This window comes from Muntiacus reevesi, chromosome 2, assembly GCF_963930625.1.
Source record: "Muntiacus reevesi chromosome 2, mMunRee1.1, whole genome shotgun sequence".
Taxonomy (NCBI): Eukaryota; Metazoa; Chordata; class Mammalia; order Artiodactyla; family Cervidae; genus Muntiacus; species Muntiacus reevesi.
In genome coordinates, this window is record NC_089250.1 from 270078727 (window position 1) to 270098078 (window position 19352).

General features: G+C 44.0%; 1 protein-coding gene and 2 pseudogenes across 1 annotated transcript in view; 1 reads left to right on the forward strand and 2 right to left on the reverse strand.

The window, feature by feature from the left end:
• The window catches only part of LOC136157556 (zinc finger protein 678-like), a 466372-nt pseudogene that overhangs the window by 383176 nt on the left and 63844 nt on the right, over window positions 1-19352 (forward strand).
• Window positions 1-19352, reverse strand: part of LOC136157568 (zinc finger protein 135-like) — a 466540-nt gene that overhangs the window by 382031 nt on the left and 65157 nt on the right. The window lies entirely within an intron of this gene.
• Window positions 9432-10260, reverse strand: LOC136161608 (mediator of RNA polymerase II transcription subunit 4 pseudogene; annotated as a pseudogene).

Genomic DNA, 19352 nt, shown 5'->3' on the forward strand with positions numbered 1-19352 from the left:
AGCAGGCAGCCTGCAGGTCTTTGAACTCATACCAGCCAGTCCTGTGAGCACCTGCACTAGATGACCCCTGCCTTGGGACCAGCAGTCTTGCTGAACCCCAGGGTCTACTGCAAAGGCCCCCCTTCAGTGACACCCTCTGAGCTCACCAAAATCCTCCTCGTCTTTGTTTGAATGGACCCCTCCACACTCAGCCTGTGGGACCCACAGCACTTCACCCAGGGTCAGGTCTGAACCCCAAGTAGTGGAATTTTCTCTGCCTGGTTCTAGCCTTGACCTTCTTCAGGGGCCCTCCAGGCTTCCTGTGAGTTCTCTGAGGACCTACAGTGATAAACTCACCTGCTGCAATTATCCTTTGTTCTTCTATTAGCTAAAACTTTTCAGGGGCTCATTTAAGCAAATGTAAGTTTAACAAAGTCACAAAAAGAATAATCAGAAGCCATGATGGGAAAATTCTGAGCCAAGATTTATCAAATCTTACCCTGTATCATTCTTAGCACATGTGTCTTGTAAGGCTTAAAGGAACTGTTTTATCATGGCTTTGGCATACTTTGAATGCAATATATAAATATCTGAAGATACATATATAATATAATTTATATAACACACATTGATTACAAGATATAAATATCTGAATGTAAGCATGTTAGTAGTGAGAAAACCAAGAAGGAATCTGTGAGTGTATGTGTATTCTTACACATTTAACTTAGAGAATTTAGAAATGCTAGATCAAAACTGGTCATTTCAGAATTGCAGATGATTTATTAAAAACTGTAAAACTTGTCATTTTGTCGAATAATCTGTTTTGTCTACTTTTCATGGAATTCATTTCCTTAAATGTCAGGAGGTTATGTTTTTAAGGAACTTCCACACGGTCCACCCACGTGACTGCACCAGCTTACATTCCCTCCAGCCATGTAGGAGGTTCCCTGATCTCCAAGCCCCTTCAGCGTTTATGGTATTATTAGTGGGCTTTTTGCTCATTGTTCTGACTGGCATGCGCTGATGCATCCCTGTAGCTTTGCTCTGCATTCCTTATTGTTCAGCGCTGGTGAGCATCTTTCTTTGCCTCCTGCCATGGAAAAAGCAAGCTGCCCGCCCGGCCTCAGCAGCTGTGGGGGATTCCTGGGCCAGGGGTGCGGCCCTTGTCCCCGCAGGGTCAGACGGGTTCCCACCGCCGGTGACCAGTCTGCTTAGCTTTTTTTCCTTTTGAGACATATTTATTTATTTATTTATTTATTGGAACATAATTGCTTTACAATGTTCTGCTAGTTTGTGCTGTATGACATCGTCAGTCAGCCGTGAGTATGCATAAATCTTCTCCCTCTTGGCCCTCCCTCCCGTGGTCTCCGTTTCACCCCTCTCCTCAGCACAGAGCACCAAGCTGAGCTCCTGTGGTAAACAGCAGCTTCCCACCAGCTAACTATTTTCACCATCAGTTCAGTTGCTCAGTCGTGTCTGACTCTTTGTGACCCCATGGAGTGCTGCATGCCAGGTCTCCCTGTCCATCACCAACTCCTGGAGCTTGCTCAAACTCATGTCCATTGAGTCAGTGATGCCATCCAACCTCCTCGTCCTCTGTCGGCCCCATCTTCTCCCCCTTTCAATCTTTCCCAGAGTCAGGGTCTCTTCAAATGAGTCACTTCTTCACATCAGATGGCCTAAGTATTGAACTTTCAGCTTCAACATCAGTCCTTCCAATGAATATCAGGACTGATTTGCTTTAGGATGGACTGGTTGGATCTCCTTGCAGTCCAAGGGACTCTCAAGAGTCTTCTCCAACGTTTTACCCATGGTGGTGTATATATGTCAATGGTACCCTTTCAGTTGGTCCCCCTCTTCTTCTCCTGCTGTGTCCACGTCTGATCTCTATATTTGTGCAAATATTGTCTTAACAGATCTGTATGGAATTTAAAAAATGGTATTGATGAACTTATTTACTGAGCAGGAATATAGGCACAGAGGTAGTTCTTAAGGTTTTGCATATTAAGCTTTCAAGGCATAAAATACATTCACAGTTATTCTATGCATTTTACTGTTGTAGCCACGCGTTCTGGGGAACAAACTGACTCAGAAGGACAATGCAGATAGTGGAGTGCAGTTTATTACACTGGCGGGGCCAAGGCAGAGTCTCCTCTTAGCCAAGGACCCTGAACACTTTTTGTGAAAACTTTATATACCCGAAGTGTACTTGCTCAATCTCACCCCCCCCAGATTCCTTGAAACTAGTCTGGACAAGGTAAAAGAGAGATATGGTCAAAGTTAACCCATGATTCATGTGTCACAGGACTAAATAAACAGTGGATATTTATCAACAAGCCTGTAGTCATATCCCAATAAACAGAATGGAATTGACCACTTTGTTCTGTTGCAGAGATAATTAACATATTCGTTTTGGCAATAGAGTCCTAGGACAATTCCTGAGGCTTTTTTATGGGGGGTGCCGGGTGGGATCTGATTTTCCATTGGTATGCCATTTCTATAGACGCCGGGGCACAAAGTTCAGAGTCCACTGGGAGGGTGACCATGCGTGTAGATTAATGATCATAGCCTGGCCTAAGACGGAGGCCAGCTCTGTCTGTTTCCCCCTTCATTACTAAGTGAAAGAAGCCCACTTGAAAATGCTACAAAAAGTAGGATTTTTATAATATAACATTTTGGTGTAGGTAAATGTTCTTATGTGTGCTCAGTTGTGTCTGAGTATTTGTGATCCCAGGGGCTGTAGCCTGCCAGGCTCAGCTCTGTCCATAGATTTCCTAGGAAAGGATACTGGAGTGGGTTGCCATCTCTTACTCCAGGGGAACTTCCTGACCCAAGGATTGAACCCGCATCACGTGGATGTCCTGTATCGGCAGGCAGATTCCTTACCACTCAGTCACCTGGGAATCTAGTAAGAAATATAGAAGAGATTAAACAGGTCCATGATTACTCTGGGTTTCAAAGGAGGGACTATGAATATCCTAAGTCTAGAGAACTTTCATTAACACAAATGAAGTAATTTGTGTTAAACTGTCATGATGGACACATGTTATTAAACATTTATCAGGAGGTATGGAGTGCACATTCCTAAAGGAGGAACACAGGGGCAAACCAGAGAGTTGATCTATTTACTGCCCATGTAGATTCATCACTGGTAACAAATGATCACTCTGGTGGGGAAAGCTAAGTAGGGAAATTGTCCACATGTAGCAACAAGAGGAATATGGGAAATGTCTATATTTTATTCTCAGTTCTGCTGTGAAACTAAATCTTGTACACACTTGGTACTAGTGAATGCAGACTGAATATTTTTTAAAATACATAATATGAGAAAGATGAATATGCTTCTATCTCTAATTTTTCCTTGGTCATTATACTTTAAAGATGTGGGAAAATAGAGCTCTCTGAATGGAGCAGACAACGAACTGTAGCAGTTGATTCATAAAACCTAGAAAAACACACACAGGAAGGAGAGCAGCAACATTCTCAGGTGTTAACTCATGTGTGATGTAACTTATGACAACACCGATCATTACTTCCTTGGTTGGTCATCAGATAGCATTTAAGGGCATCCTTTTCAGAGGCTTTTGGCTTCGCCCATACGCACTGTGAACCTAGCGTGTCCTGCACAGCTCAGTTCAGTTTAGTTGCTCAGTTGCCCTGGACTGCAGCACGCCAGACCTCCTGCTGCCCCTGGTTTCTTTTCCAAGAAAGCAGGGATGGAGGTGCCTCCAGGCTCCTGGTCTCTGAAGCTGGAGGTGCCACGCCTGCAGAGAGGTGGTCACAAAGCAAATCATTTTGTGAAAATCTATGTCCCCAGGCTGCAGAGGGGTTGAAAAAAACTAAGGACAGGGGAAATCTTTGTGAAGAATTCTGCAAATAAAGCCTGGCAGGAAACCAAGACCCCCAGGTGATTCCCACCAAACATTCACCTCTCCCCTCCCAGCCCCCAAGGGTACAGGCAGGCTGTGGACCACCACACCCATCCTAGAAAGAGCCCCTCCCCAGGGAATCAGGTTGACCTTCTTTGTTTCTAAAAGTTCCCTCCCTAAAACCTCCCTTCCTGAGGTCTCAGGTGTGAGGTTTCCCCTCAGGGGTCTGAATGCAGGTCTTCCTCTTGCGTTTTTTTCACAACCCTCAAGGTTGGGTCAGCTAGCCAGGAAGGAGGGTCCACTGTCTCTTGTGAACTGTTCTCTGTAACTCGAAAAGGAAGAACTAGCACGGATGATCTGCAAATAGTGTAGAGCATCAGGATGTGATTAGCATTATCAGGTTAGTCTTGATTCCCCACTACAGATAGGGAACACAGAAAGTCGAAAGGAGCTCAGAAAAGGGTGAGAGAAACAGGAAAACTATTTCTTCTCTTTCCCTACAGCAGTTGCAGGTTGAACAGCTGCATGGATGCCTTTGAAGGTATTTTCTCAAGATGGAGATGTGAGTTTGCGACGTAACATCCCCAGAGAAGACGCAGAGCAGGAGGAAGAAGAGGAGGAAATGGCAGCTTCTCAGGTACGTGTCCTGTCTCGGGTCTGGGGCTGTGTCTGCTTTTCTTCCTGAAATGTCTGGACTGAGAACCTGCAAACCTTTAGTCGACTGCTTCTAACTTTTCTGTCTGGGTGTTTGTTATCAACTTCTTTATTTTTTTCCTTTTCTTCTTATCATAGTGAAGCCTGGCTCTTTAGACCACTTCTCCCTTATGTCCCAGAATCTTGTGTCCCTTGTCTGTAACCTGGCTTTCAATGGAGCATGATGAATTCTCAGCATGAATTAGCGACTTTCAACTGGTGAATGTATTCCCTTTGTGAGAAAGAAACATGAAGAGGCACTGGTATCCGAGATTCCCACTGGGATGTGGTTCGGTGTTGGGATCTTAGGGAACTAGGGGAAATGCCATGATGAGTTTCCATGGGGATGCAATTTCAGCTCTTTAGGAGTTAGAAAATGCCCTTATATATTGAATAAACTCAGTGATCCAGAATTTTTCAGAAAATGCTCAGAAATAAAAAGAAAACTAGGAGATACTGACCTCTGTAATGCTAAGACTTAGTAGTTAAACACATTGTTTGGTAGGTAGAATAGGGAAAAAGTACAAAATGGCGGTGGCTAAAAGACCTGGAAGGGAAAGCCCGCGAAAACAGAACAAAGAAAGGTCCGAGGACTGGAGTGAGAACCTCAGGTAAAACAAACTACCCGCCTGCCTAGTCCCAATTTACATAAGACAGACCCAGGGGCAGAGAAACCTATAAAAAGAGGAGCCAAAGCCCTCTTCCTTCTTTCTATCTCTCCCCCTCACGATGGGGCTATCTTCTCTTCGTGTCTTGGGATCTACATGGCCTCACAACTCAAAGATGGGTTTTTCGGTTATTATCTAAATAAATAGAGCTCTAACACTGATTTATTTAAGAGCTATAACACGTCCTGTCCTCCAAGAGCTATGACCCGTCAAGGGTCTTTAATGTCCGTCACTCCAAATTTTTGTTGTGAAAAGAACCAAGGAACATACACTCGCTTGACAACATTGTTAGGATAATGTTAGGTTCAAGTTATCATTTCCTTGTTTTTTTCCAAAATGCCCAGGTTCTGATAGTGCATCTTCCGTGTGATCCATTTACACCATGACAGATGATGTCCACTGGCTCTGGTGATTTCTCTGAGATTATCAGGCTATAAAGATCATTTTGTTTCCCTCTGTCTGTAAACAAGGCTGTGGAAAATGGAATGAGGATCATGTGAAAACCCTCACAGTTAATGGAGAAACTCCATATCTTCTTGGTTTCTCTTTGCTTTGGAAAATGAACACTCACTGTGTTGATGATCGATACTGGGTTTTGGGAGTGGGAGTTTTCATCACTGAAGCCCAAGTGTGATGTTTCCAGTACACTCAACGCTCATATCACAGACATAGTCTTCTTACTCATGTTTTTTTATTTTTTAATGAAAATATTTGCAACAATCATATTGGTGCTAATCTGTTTTCACCTGTGTTGAATTGCTAAGGTACAACTCAACAAAATGATAGTTTTTCAAGAAATTAAAGTTTCAGAACCAAGAGCTTTAATTTATCTTATACCATTGTATATGTTTACTTCCTAGTGTATTTAAAATATACAAAGAATATCATCCACAAGTAGACGTATATATTTTAACCCATTAAAAATAATCTCGATTTTATTGACATGAATATAAGTGACTGAACTGAACTGAACATGAACTCATTTTATTGACATGAATATCAATTTTATTGACAAGAATATGAATGAACTCAGCTGAACTGAACTGAATTGAACATGAATCACTTCAGTTCCGTCGCTCATTCGTGTCTCACTGCTTGCGACCCCATGAACCGCAGCACTCCAGGTCTCCCTGTCCATCACCAACTCCTGGAGTTTACCCAAACTCATGTCCATTGAGTCAGTGATGCCATCAAACCATCTCATCCTCTGTCGTCCCCTTCTCCTCCTGCCTTCAATCTTTCCCAACATCAGGGTCTTTTCAAATGAGTCAGTTTTTCACATCAGATGGCCAAAATATTGGAGTTTCAGCTTGAACATCAGTCCTTCCAATGAACATCCAGGCTGATTTCCTTTAGGATGGACTGATTGCATCTCCTTGCACTCCAAGGGACTCTCAATAGTCTTCTACAACACCACAGTTCAAAAGCATCAAATCATCTGTGCTCAGCTTTCTTTATAGTCCAACTCTCACATCCATACATGACTACTGGAAAAACCATAGCCTTGACTAGACGGACGTTTGTGGACAGAGTAATGTTTCTGCTTTTTAATGTGCTGTCTAGGTTGGTCATAACTTTCCTTCCAAGGAGTAAGCGTCTTTTAATTTTGTGGCTGCAGTCAGCATCTGCAGTGATTTTGGAGCCCCCAAAAAGAAAGTCTTTCCCCATCTCTTTGCCATGAAGTGATGGGACCGGATGCTGTGATGTTAGTTCTGAATGTTAGCTTTTCCTTAATACTCTTAGTAAGTATACAGTCTCATTGTAATACATGTCTGTATGCAAGAAAATATTAAAATTATTTTTTTTTCTTGTTTTGGTATTCTCCCCAGTTATATAAAGTTCTTTTTAAAAAATACACATATTTATGTTTGGCTGAGCTGTGTCTTGGTCGTAGCCTGCAGAATCTTGGAGCCATGTGGGAGACTTTGTTGCAGCAGGCACACTTTAGCTGTGGCGTGTGGGATCTAGTTCTCTAACAAGGGTCTGAACTCGGCCCCCTGACTTGGGAGCTCAGACTACCAGGGAAGACCCTATAAAACTCCTATACACTTTCTTTAGTGTTGTCTCTGTGTATTTGTGTTTTACTAGTTAAATTTTAGTTCACATAAACTGAAGCAAATTCAAGATCTGTCATTTAATGAATATTTGACAAAATATTTGCAAAACGGTGGAACAACAATGTTGTTGACTTTCTATTATTTATGTGATGCATTCAAGACCCTGTAAAAACTTTTAGAAAGACATATAGTATATACTAAATAGTTCAAATGATTATTGGTGCTATAGGTAGTATTGTATCAGACCTGTCAATTTTGAAAAACACTTAAAATTCAAAGTTAAGCATAAATTCTTACCTTAATGGTCTACCTCTTTGCTATTCAGAACGGTCATTCATGTGTCAGAATTTACAACATTACTAGTGAAAATAAGCTTGTTAAAAATGCGGCATGTTGGCCCCACTCCAGAACTCTTAGATCAGAGCATCATGCTTTTTAAAAAAATCTCCTGGTTCCTTGATAGGGGGCTTCCCTGGTGGCTCAGATGGTGAAGAATCTGCCTGCAATGTGGGAGACCGGGGTCCGATCCCTTGGTGGGGAAGATTTCCCTGGAGAAGGAAATGACAACTCACTCCAGTATTCTTGCCTGAAAAATCCCATGGACAGAGAAGCCTGGCATGCTACAGTCCATGGGGTCAGAAAGAATCAGGCATGACTAAGTGACTAACATGCTTTACTTGATAGACAGTTTATCCTGTGTCACACGAGTACAACTCTCAAAAATAAATAAGTCAGTGTTGATGCGATTGTTTTATAATTTCTCTTCCAGATCAGAATAGTTTCTATAGCGGTCTGTGGATCATATCTCATTCTCTTTTCCTGTGGTTAGAAATAGAGTGGAAAATATGGTAGTATAAAAATTATATTCTTGTGTAACACCAGACATTCTCCTAAATCAAAAACATTCCTCTTGCTGGTTTCATCTTGGGTCACATTAGGAAATCTTCCCAGGTCCACATGGCTCATGTCCTTTATATTTCAGGGGCTGCTGACATTCCAGGATGTGACCATAGATTTCACTCAAGAGGAGTGGGAATGCCTGGACCTCAGCCAGCGGGAATTGTACAGGGACGTGATGTTAGAGAACTACGGGAATCTGGCCTGCTTGGGTGAGGATAACTTGCTTCCATAATCCCTTATGTATCCTCAGGGTGTTGGCTCATTCATTCTAGAATGACTCCTGGAATTTTCTGCTTTGTCCAGTAGAGGTTTAGATCCCTGCTTTCCAGGGGAAACTAACCTTCTTTCTTGATGTAACCTGCCTCCTTGTTGTTCAGTCGCTAAGTCATGTCCAACTCTTTGCGATCCCGTGGAATGCAGCAAGCCAGGCTTCCCTAGCCTTCTTCAACTCCCAGAGTTTGCTCAAACTCATATCCTCTGAGTCACTACTGCTCTTCATTCATCTCATCTTCTGCCACTCCCTTCTCCTGCCCTCAATCTTTCCCAGCATCAGGGTCTTTTCCAATGAATTGGCTCTTCGCATCAGGTGACCAAAGTATCGGAGCTTCAGCATCAGTCTTTCCAATGAATATTCAGGGTTGATTTCTTTAGGATTTAGTGGTGTGGTCTCCTTGCTGACTAAGGGACTCTCAAGAGACTTCTTCAGCACCACAGTTTGAAGGCATGAATTCTTTGGTGCTCAGCCTTCTTCTTCTTCTTCTTTTTTTTTACAAACAAAAATAAGTTTATTTACAAAAAATACAATAATTATAAAGAGTATAAATTAAGATGATTTCTCCTCTTCCTGTGGCAAAAAATAATAGCCTTTACTTTCAGATGAGGGTTTCTGTTATATAATGTACACTCTGATCGGCTGCTCTTGTTTATGCTTTTCTAAATAACTGCAGGAGGCCTACTAATGATAGGTACATGGGTCATTTCCCTCAAATCTTATTTCCAGTACTATGCACAAGTCCAACACAATTGAAACAGAACAAGGTAAGACACCATTAAACTGAAAAAGCTTTACCCCAACAGTGAAGTGTGATTTTTCTTTAAGTGTTAACCTAGTGGTTTAGAACTGAAACCTAATTTTTGGCTTTAAAAAAAAAAGTCCACTATGATTTTTAATGGGCAGAACAATTCCACAGCCAACATCACCTGGCTATCTTTCCACATTTACCAGTTAAGAAACAGATTTCTATAGTATTCAATTCTGTGTGCTTGTCATCTTACGGTTTCTAATCAGAGTCACTGCTGCTGCTTGAGGAGTCCGTTGACATAACCTCTACATCGTCCTCGTTTTCTTTGTTGTGCCCTGGAGGTTCCAACAGAAAGTCATGACTGTGGTTTGGTAGCAGCATGTTTATCGCCATGTCATTTGACTGCCAGGGATACTGCGGAGCAAGGACATCTGGCAGTCTGCCCGCTGCAAGTGCGTCCCCTGGGAGATGACCATTTACTCCATTAGTGGAAGGATTGTTCATCTGACCCAGTAATCCACTTCTCATCTCCAAATCAGTTGGGTATGGTCTCCGTGGGTCCCCTGGGGCCCAGGTCAGTGGGGCACACACAGCATTACTTGCACTAATCCTATGTGCATACTTAATTATTTCTTCAGAGGAAATAGCACCTTTTCTTGCTTTTTCTATTGACTTGAGTTTTTCTTTTGCTTGGTAAAGAGCTGATGCCAGTAACTGTTCTGCTTCCTTTAGCTGTTTTTGTAGTTGCTGAATATCACTGTCTCTCTTTTCTACTTCTTTTTCTAAAACTTGCATTTCATGATGGATTTTTCCCTGATTAAGTGCCAATTTCATTAGCTCCTGAAATTCCCCATCTCTGTGAATTAACAACTCCAGGACCTGGTTCTCCTCTCCAGACTGTAGCAACTTTTGGTTTTTTGAAACTGCCAGCATTTCTATAAGTTCTCTCGACAAGACCTCCAGATCTTCCAGCGCTGACAGCAGCTGCTCTCCTGTGCTGTTACCGCCGGCAGCTCCTAAGTCGCCGCCCTGGCGCTCCTTCTCCTTCTCGCCATTGGACGCCGCCGCCATGCTGCCCACAGACAAGCGTGCACATACCTCTGGTGCTCAGCCTTCTTTATGTTCCAAATACCACATCCATACATGACTATTGAAAAATCCATAGCTTTGACTATACGGACCTTTGTTGGCAAAGTGATGTCTCTGCTTTTTAATATGCTCCCTTTGTCATAGCTTTTCTTTCAAAGGACAAGCATCTTTTATTTTTTTATTTATGGCAAGCATCTTTTAATTTCATGGCTGCAGTCACCATGAAATTACACTGCAGTAATTTTGCAGCCCCCGCCCCCTCCCAACATTAAATCTGTCACTGTTTCCACTTTTCCCCTATCTATTTGCCACGACGTGATTAGACTGGATGCCATGATCTTAGTTTTCTGAATGTTGAGTTTTAAGACAGCTTTTTCACTCTCCTCTTTCACCCCCATCAAGAGCCTTTTTAGTTCCTCTTCAATTTCTGCCATTAGAGTGATATCATCTGTCTATCTGAGGTTGTTGATGTCTCTCCTGGTAATCTTGATTCCAGGTTGTGATTAATCCAGCCCAGCATTTCGCATGATGTACTCTGCATAGAAATTAAATAAGCAGAGTGGCCATGTACAGCTTTGATGTACTCCTTTCCCAATCTGCAACCAGTGAACTGTTCCATGTACGATTCTAACTGTTGCTTCTTGACCTGTATATTCTTCATTCTAGGTTCGTAGTAATTCTTTAAGTTCTGTGGTATCAAATAGTGCCACTCTCCTCTTAAAACCAGAATTCCACTACCTGCTTTTGCCTTAGTAGTACTTGAGCATAATATCAGAATCTGATTCTGATGCATTTGTCTTTTAAAGATGCTTCCAATAAACTATTTGGTGAAATCATTTTTTAAATGATATTTTAACTTTCTACCTTGACTTTTCTCTCACCTGAACACATATTGGATTGGAAATTGATGAATATCTGAGAAAACACATATTGCTTTTTCTGATGAACAGGTCTTGTGGTCTCTAAGCCAGACCTGGTCACGTATCTGGAGCAAATGAAGGATCCCTGGGATGCAAGGAGAATGGAGATAGCCATATCCCCAGGTATGTGTCTGGATGAAGCAGATAAGTCAGGTGAGAGGGACAAGCATTGGGGAGGAAGTCATACTTTGTCATGTGGTTTGAGAAGATCTGCTTCAGTGGAAATGATTTTGGATTAGGCTAGGTTTATTTCTGTCACTGTCATAGAGCATCATCTCCTGACCCATTCCTTATTCTTTATATCATTTGTGTATTTTTCTCCAGTGATTAATTTTCACATTCACAGTTAGAACCAAAATACTTGTCTGGGCCTGGAACAACCTGCATGACCTGATAACTCTCTCATTGTGGGGAGGTTTTAGAAAATCTGTGCATATTTTTGAGTAACTATATTAAGCCCTTTTAAAAGAGCTGATTCTGTCCCTAGTCAGAAGTGTGTGGGTGGAGCTGTGAAAACATTGCCAAACTTCTAGGAATACTGGGGACAGATGTTTTTTGTTTTCTACCATATAATTTCAAGTGCACTGGAAACTACACATATGACCTTAGAAATTTCATACGCAAATTCTTTCTTCACTGCATTGTGACAGCCATGCTTTCCGGGAAACAAACTCACTCAGAAGGACAATGCAGATAGTGGAGTGCAGCTTATTACACAGGCAGGCCCAAGGCAGAGTCTCCTCTTAGCCAAAGGCCCCGACCAGCATTTGTGAAAATCTTTTTTACCCCATGTGTTCGTGTCCAAACCCACCACCCCAATCCCTTGATGCTTACAAAGGAAGGGTAAATACAATCACAGTAACCCCATCATTCACGTGTTATGGTTTCAAACAGTTAATAATCAATAAACCCGAGGTAACATTCCAACCAGTTAATAACTCATAAGCCTGTGCTTTCATTCTGATAGATAGTGTCTGGAGGCAGGGGTGATTAGTGTCTGTTTTCTCTTAGGTGATGAGGAACCTGGATATGATCTTCAAGGTTCCCCTGTCCGGAGGGGGTCTTATCCTTCCATTGTCTTTCCCACAGGCACTAAGCAGAGAGTTCAGAGTCCACTGGAGAGGTGGCCGAGCACGATCAGCACAGACAGGCCTGAGATGGAGTCCAGGTCCTATGAATTTCTTCTTCATTCCCCCCTCTTGATGCTCTTAACTCATATTATGAGCATAATTCATAGGGACATATTTGCAACCTGGCTCTCCAACTGCCAATTAGGGAGAATGACATCAACCTTTGGGTTACAAAGTTCATAATACATTGTACAATTCAGGGTCCACAAAGCAGAACTATCAAGGCAACTCTAACAGTGGTAAATATAGTTTTCCACCAATCGCTTTTCACCCAAGATAGGGCCGAAGTCCAGAAAGGAATGCTCTCATTTGACATTGCTTTTACCTGGTTTTTCATGTCATCTAAAGTCATTGATACATTGTCAGATAAGTCAGGAATGTACACATAACATTCAACCTTAATTATAGCACAGGTGTCTCCTTGAGCAGCTGTGAGTATGTCCAAAGATATTTTATTATGAATTAGTGCTTTTCTCATTTAGACTTGCTCTTCATTTAAGGCTTGGATGGCTTCTGTTCTATCTAGGAGGGCCTGTTTGTGAAATTAGTCAAGGCCTCTGCTTTAATCATAATATATTTGTTGTCCCTACAGAGGTTACGAAAAATGCAGCAATATACTCATACCATTGAAACACAGATCATGTCCACCTAGCATGTAAATAAGGTAGATTTACTGGGGCTTGGTGTAGGCTAGGCTTTTGCTACACTGGCATTTTTTTCAAATGTAACCCCATCACACTAGTCTATTGACTGTAGGTCTTACACCAAGAGAGCAAGGAGAGGTTATGATTGACAAGAGAGAGGAAAGTCTCTTTGTCATCCCAGAAAAGAGCAGACTGGTTTAAAATCTGCTTGGCGGAGAGGTGACACCCACCAAGGAAGTCCATCCTTCACAGACAGAGGCCTAATCCTACATACCCAGAAGTTGTAGGTGTTGTGGAAGTCCGCGTAGGAATGTGCCCATGAGGTGAAAACGTTGTCCTGAGTTGAGACAGAAGTCAAATTTAAAATCACGTTGATGAAGCCAAGCATCAGGAGTTGATTGTGCGGCTTCATCCTGAAGGGGCTCGTCCGGGATCTTCTTTTCCTCCTTCTTAAGGATGGTCTTAGTCCCTCGAGGGTCAGTAGGGTCCCTCTGTGCAGTCCACTCAGCGTTTTCTGGCTCTGCGTGGTATGCTCGCTTCACCCTCGTATGATGGATCAAGGGACAATACCTGCAACTTTAACTGCCGTAGGGGTAGTTAGAATAACATAAGGGCCCTTTCACCAAGGGGCTAGCAAATCATCTTTCCAATCTTTCACCCATACTTGGTCACCAAATGTAAACTCATGAATCTCTTCCCCAAGGGGGAACGGCACCCTTTCTTGTACAAACTTAGTTACCCGATTTATTACCTTACCCAGTTCCATCTGCTGTGAAATCCTATCCCTCTTACCTGAGGCAAATTTGTTGACAGCTGTTTTATTATGGGAGGAAGCCTCCCATACACAATTTCGTATGGAGAATAGCCTTGGGACTGTGGGGTCATCCTGAGTCTGAGCAGAGCCATCGGAAGCAAGTCCACCCAGGCGCAGTCAGTCTCTCTGATCCACTTGGAGAGTCTCTTTAAGTGTCCGGTTGGCTCATTCCACCATCTCAGAACTCTGGGCCTATATGCAGTGTGCAGTTTCCATTTGATGTTTAAAGTTTTGCTTACTTGGTGTACTAAATCAGCTACAAAAGCCGGGCCATTGCCTGATCCAATGCTGGTAGGAAATCCAAATCTGGGAACCATTTCCCTAAGCAGGCACCGGGCTACTTCTGATGTTCTTTCAGTCCAGGTAGGAAAAGCTTTTACCCATCTCGGGAACGTACATACCATGACCAGCAGATAATGGTAGTGTCGGTGAGGTTTCATTTCAGTGAAGTCCATTCCCAGGTGTTCAAGGGGCAGTGTGCCTTTCAGCTGAATCCCCGGAGGAGTTTGTCTGAATCCCCGAGAGGCAGCATTCACCTGTGAGCAGGCAGCATGGCCCAGGTGGGTCGCTTGGTGTGTCTGGCTTCCCAGAGTGTGTGCCAGCTCCTCCAGTACCAATAATTTGCCACTTGGCAATTCCCACCATCCCTTTTCAGTCGTGATGGCCCCTTCCGCTTTGGCTAAACTGACAGCCATTGTCCTTGTTTATCAGGCTAGTGCCATCAGTATATAGGACCAAATTAGGGTCTGGAACCTTGAGCCCTTCTTTAAACAAACCCCAGATACCTTACCTCCTCTTTGTAGATCTGTGCCTTCTTCTTCGACACCGGGTGACCTGCTTCCATCAACAGCTGGAGCAGTGCTTTTGTCCCTTTCCAGCATTTTCCTCGGTCTCGGCAGCCAGCAGCAGGTCATCCCTTTATTGTAGGAGCCAACATCCATACTCTTCCGGATGGAATGAGTCCAGGTCAGAAGCCAAGGCTTCCCCAAAGATGGCTGGGAAGTTTTTAAACCCTTGTGGGGTAGTCCAGATGAGCTGTTGTTTGGTGCACTCCACTGGATCTTTTCATTCAGAGGCAAAGATGGGCTGTGACGCTGGGGCGAGGCCTATGCAGAAGAAGGCATCCTTAAGACCTAGGCAAGTGTAAACTTTAGTCCTCGGTGAGAGGAGTCTAAGTAAGGTATAGGGGTTTGGAACAGTGAGGTGTAAAGTCACAGCAGCCTGGTTGACTAGCCTGAGATCTTGTACAGGCCTATAGTTCTGTCCTCCTTCCCTGTTGAGGGGCAGGATTGGCATATTCCAAGCCGACTGGGACTCTAGTAGAATGCCTGCTTGTTTCAATCTATTGATGTGGGCAATATGCCGGTTCAGGCCTCTATCCGTAGCGGGTACTGGCACTCTCTAACCGGGATGGTGCGTGGTTTGAGTTCCATTATCACTGGGGCATGATGTTTAGCCAGCCTGGGAGGAGGGGTGTTGTCTTCCACCCAGACCTCAGGGAAAAATTGAGTTAGCTCCCTCGTGCTCTTCTGGCCCACCCGGTTCTGCCTTCAGACGCTCATGCAACCTGCCGGTCAGCATACTGAACCAGAACATCACATTGTCCAAAGCTGTTTCTCCCTTAAAGTCCATTCTGCCTTGGTGGGCTTGATCAGGTGCGAATGAAAACACAGATGGGTTAAATATCCCAAGTCTCAGGCCATCTCCGGAAAAGCCAATTCATACTCACTTCTGTATCCCCCTCCTTCTAGCCTAACAATTCTGAGGGGGTCAAGAATTTCAGAGCATACAGGACACCTCCTGTGGGAGGGCAGAATACGAGCATACAAGGACCAGTTTCCTATCCTAAAAATCCCCTGGCGATCACTTGGTAATAATTTTCTCCGAGACGGGGTGGACAACCTCCTAAATGACCATCACAAATTTCCTTCCTAAACCCTAGCACACTCCTATCTGTGTAGCAAGAAATCGCCGCCTGCCTATTTCAGGCTCCTATTCCAGTGGGTCCCCGCTTCTTCTTGTCCCTCCCAGGGGGGTGATCAGGCCCCCTTTTCCACCCTGCTGGGTGCGTTCCTCCTCAGCTGAGCGCTCAGTTTACCCCTGCTGCCGTCCACTACCTGCTGACGTAAAGGTCCTGGCATTGAAAAGCAGAATCCTTCCAGAGGGGCGAGGCGCCTTCTCCCCTCTAGGATATTCAAGCTACAAAGCCTCGGGGTGGCCTCAAATGAGACCTGTCTCCTCAAAGTGAGGAGCTTCCCGGCCAATGCACCAAATGTCATAGCCACGCTTTCAGGGAAACAAACTCACTCAGAAGGACAATGGAGCTAGTGGAGTGCAGTTTATTACACTGGCGGGCCCAAGGCAGTCTCCTCTTAGCCAAGGGCCCCAACCAGCATTTGTGAAAATCTTTTATACCCCATGTGGACGTGTCCAAACCCACCACCCCAACCCCTTGATGCTTGCAAAGGGAGGGTAAATACAATCACAATAAGCCCATCATCCACGTATTATGTGTTTAAACAGTTAATAATCAATAAGCCCACAGTTACATTCCAACCAGTTAATAACCGATAACCTGTGCTTACATTCTGATAGATAGTGTCCGGAAACAGGGGTGATTAGTGTCTTTTTTCTCTTAGGTGATGAGGAACCTGGATATGATCTTCAAGGTTCCCCTGTCTGGAGGGCGTCTTATCCTTCCATTGTCTTTCCCACAGGCACTAAGCAGAGAGTTCAGAGTCCACTGGAGAGGTGGCTGAGCATGATCAGCACAGACAGGCCTGAGATGGAGTCCAGGCCCTATGAATTCCTTCTTCACATAAGACAAATCACTAAAATGAGAAAATGCAAATCTGAATTTTATGTTACAGCTTCTTTTTTTTCTGTGAACTAACATTAGATGTATTAAGTATGTTGTCCCAATACATTAATGCTAAAATGCTTTAATATATTAATTTAACTCACAGAGTTTTTAAACAAATTATTGACGTCGGAGTTTAGAACATTTCCCACAGCGCTTTTTTCTGATTGTTCTTCAATATTAAGCTTATAGATTATATAGAGAAATCTTTAAGAAGAAATTTTTCTGTTCCAATAATGCTATTTTACAATGTTATGTGAGGTTTGCTATAGAGAAAGAATAAGAGGTACATATACACATTTCCCTTCTTGAGGAGATTTCCTTCCCATCTAGGTCACCACAGAGCGTTGAGTAGAGTTACCTGTGTTCTCACCATATTTTTCAAGTCTCACTTCTTATTTGAATTGTTAAGAACTCTTACCTTATTAAATCTATCTTATTTGTTGTGAAACATCCCAGGACTTAATCATTAATACCATCTATTTCTGATTAGTTCTAGGTCAATATCATTTACTATTTTAGACTCTATTAGAACATGCTTAGATAACAACGTGAGTGGTAATTGGGTTAAATAAATAGTAGGCATTAGCATTTGTAAAAACGTTTTGTTTGTAAATTTGATTACTTAAAGAAAAATTTGCTCATTACACGGCTCAACTTCTCCTCGCTTCATTGTTCCTGTACGTTTCTAACTTGACTTCTCTGCACCATACTCCTTTGTCATCTCATCTTGTCCAATGTTCTGTGTTTGTGGTCTCTGTTCTGCAGGCTGCAGATCCTAGTTCCTCTTGCTCTGGCGTCTGCTCCGTGGTGGGTGAGGTGGTCCAGAGACTTGTGCCCTTATGCCCTTGAGAGGGGGTTGATTGTTACTATTGTGACCAGAGCCTGCCCGAATCTTGAGGGCCGCTTCGCCTTTCCTCTGTGGCTGTCACTGTCTGTGGCGGGATCTGCTTCCTGATTGGTGGAGCAGAGGCCCCAGATCTGAAATGAGCTCTGCTCTGATTTGTGGTGTTTCTGATCTAGTGGGACTGGAACACACCCACTGGGAGGGAAGCAACGGAGTGTTGCTCCTCTGGGATGTTCTCCTCGGAGAGTGCTCTGCGTGTCATCTCTCAGGTGCAGTTCCAGCTCTCATGTGACCCTGTGTTGGCATTGACCTTGGCCCCACCTGAACCATGGGTATGCTGGCACTTGACCCTGGTGTCTCTCAGATGTTTTCACCAGGTCACCAGCAGAGATCCACTGTGGTCGTATCCCAGGTGTACATTCATTGTGGAGTTGGACCCGCTGTGGTGCTATGGAGGCAATGTAGACTGTGACCTGGCCCAAATGCCTCATGTGCGGGCCTACAATGTCTACAGTTGCTAACACCAGACTGGTCTTGACTGCCAGAGCCTCATTTCCATCCAGATGTTCTGTTGGGGCTGAGTTTACCAAGCCAGTTGTTGGGTGTAACACCATGGTTTGTACAGATGCAAGGAGAGATCTCAGCTTTTCTTTCTTAGTGACAAGGCCTTGGGGCTCAGCTGTGGTTTCAGCACCACCTGTACATTGGGACCGCCGACAGGCGTGTGTTCTGAATGTGCCCCTGGAGCCCATGAGTCTATCCTGATAGGGAGGAGGCTGGGGAGGTGGAAGCAGCTGTGGGGATCGTTAGATCACCCACCTAGGTGGGAGCCATTCCTAGTGCCTGCAGAGGCAGGGACAGGCAGAGGGGCAGAGAGGCTGCAAGGAGGTTTTTCCCTTCGGGCATCACTCAACAGCACCGCTCTGCTTCTCCGGTGGTTCAGGCTTCCTCCACAAGCATCCCATTTGCAGAGCTCGTCCCTCCTTCCCGTCCACTCAGGATGTCTCCTCACAGCCAACCGCAGTCCTCTGCCTGGGTCTGCTCTCCAAAACCCATGTTCCAGCACCCAGCCCTTGTCTGCAGTGGAGTACACCCTTTCAGGCTGGGTGGGCAGGGCAGGGGTCAGTACACTTCGTACAGGTCTCACTCTGTCCTTCATGCTGGTTGCCGTGTTCTCTTCCCACAGAGAACGAGGCTCCCCTTCTGTCCCAACTGAGCTCCCCCCAGTGAGGGGCTTCCCTGCATGTGGAGACCTCGCCTCTCTTCAGATGCCCCAGGGTTTTGCGGATCCCATCCGGCTTCTTTTCCTCTTCCCTTTCCTCCATCACTCTCTTGTCCTACCTGGCTCAGCAGGAATCTTTCTTGTCCTTTCAGATGTCCAAGTTCCTTTGCCCATGTTCCACAGGGCTCTGTGAGAATTTTTCCACTTCAAGATGTATTCTTGATGCTTTGGTGGAAAGAGATGAACTCCACGTCTTCCGAATCCTCTGCCATCTTGACTCCTTCTATCTCGGTTTTAGGCTTCATCTAGCCAAGTGTATGCCAATTTTATGTATATTATAAACTATATTCCCCAAGAATAGCAAGTAGAATAACTAATTATTTGGTATCTTTCAGCTGTGTCTTCTCATGACACCCAGTGTTTGAGGACCCAGAAGCCAGGCTTAGAAGATTTACTCCCAACAGTAAAGCTAGGAATATATGAAAGATATCACCTTAGAAATTTACATTTAACCAAAGACTGGGAATCTATGAGGGCATATAAAGAGCGGAGAGCATGTTATGAAGGACACAACCAAATTGGTTCAGTTTCCCATAAAGTAAACATTACCGCCAAAAGAAATCAAGGATGTGAATCAA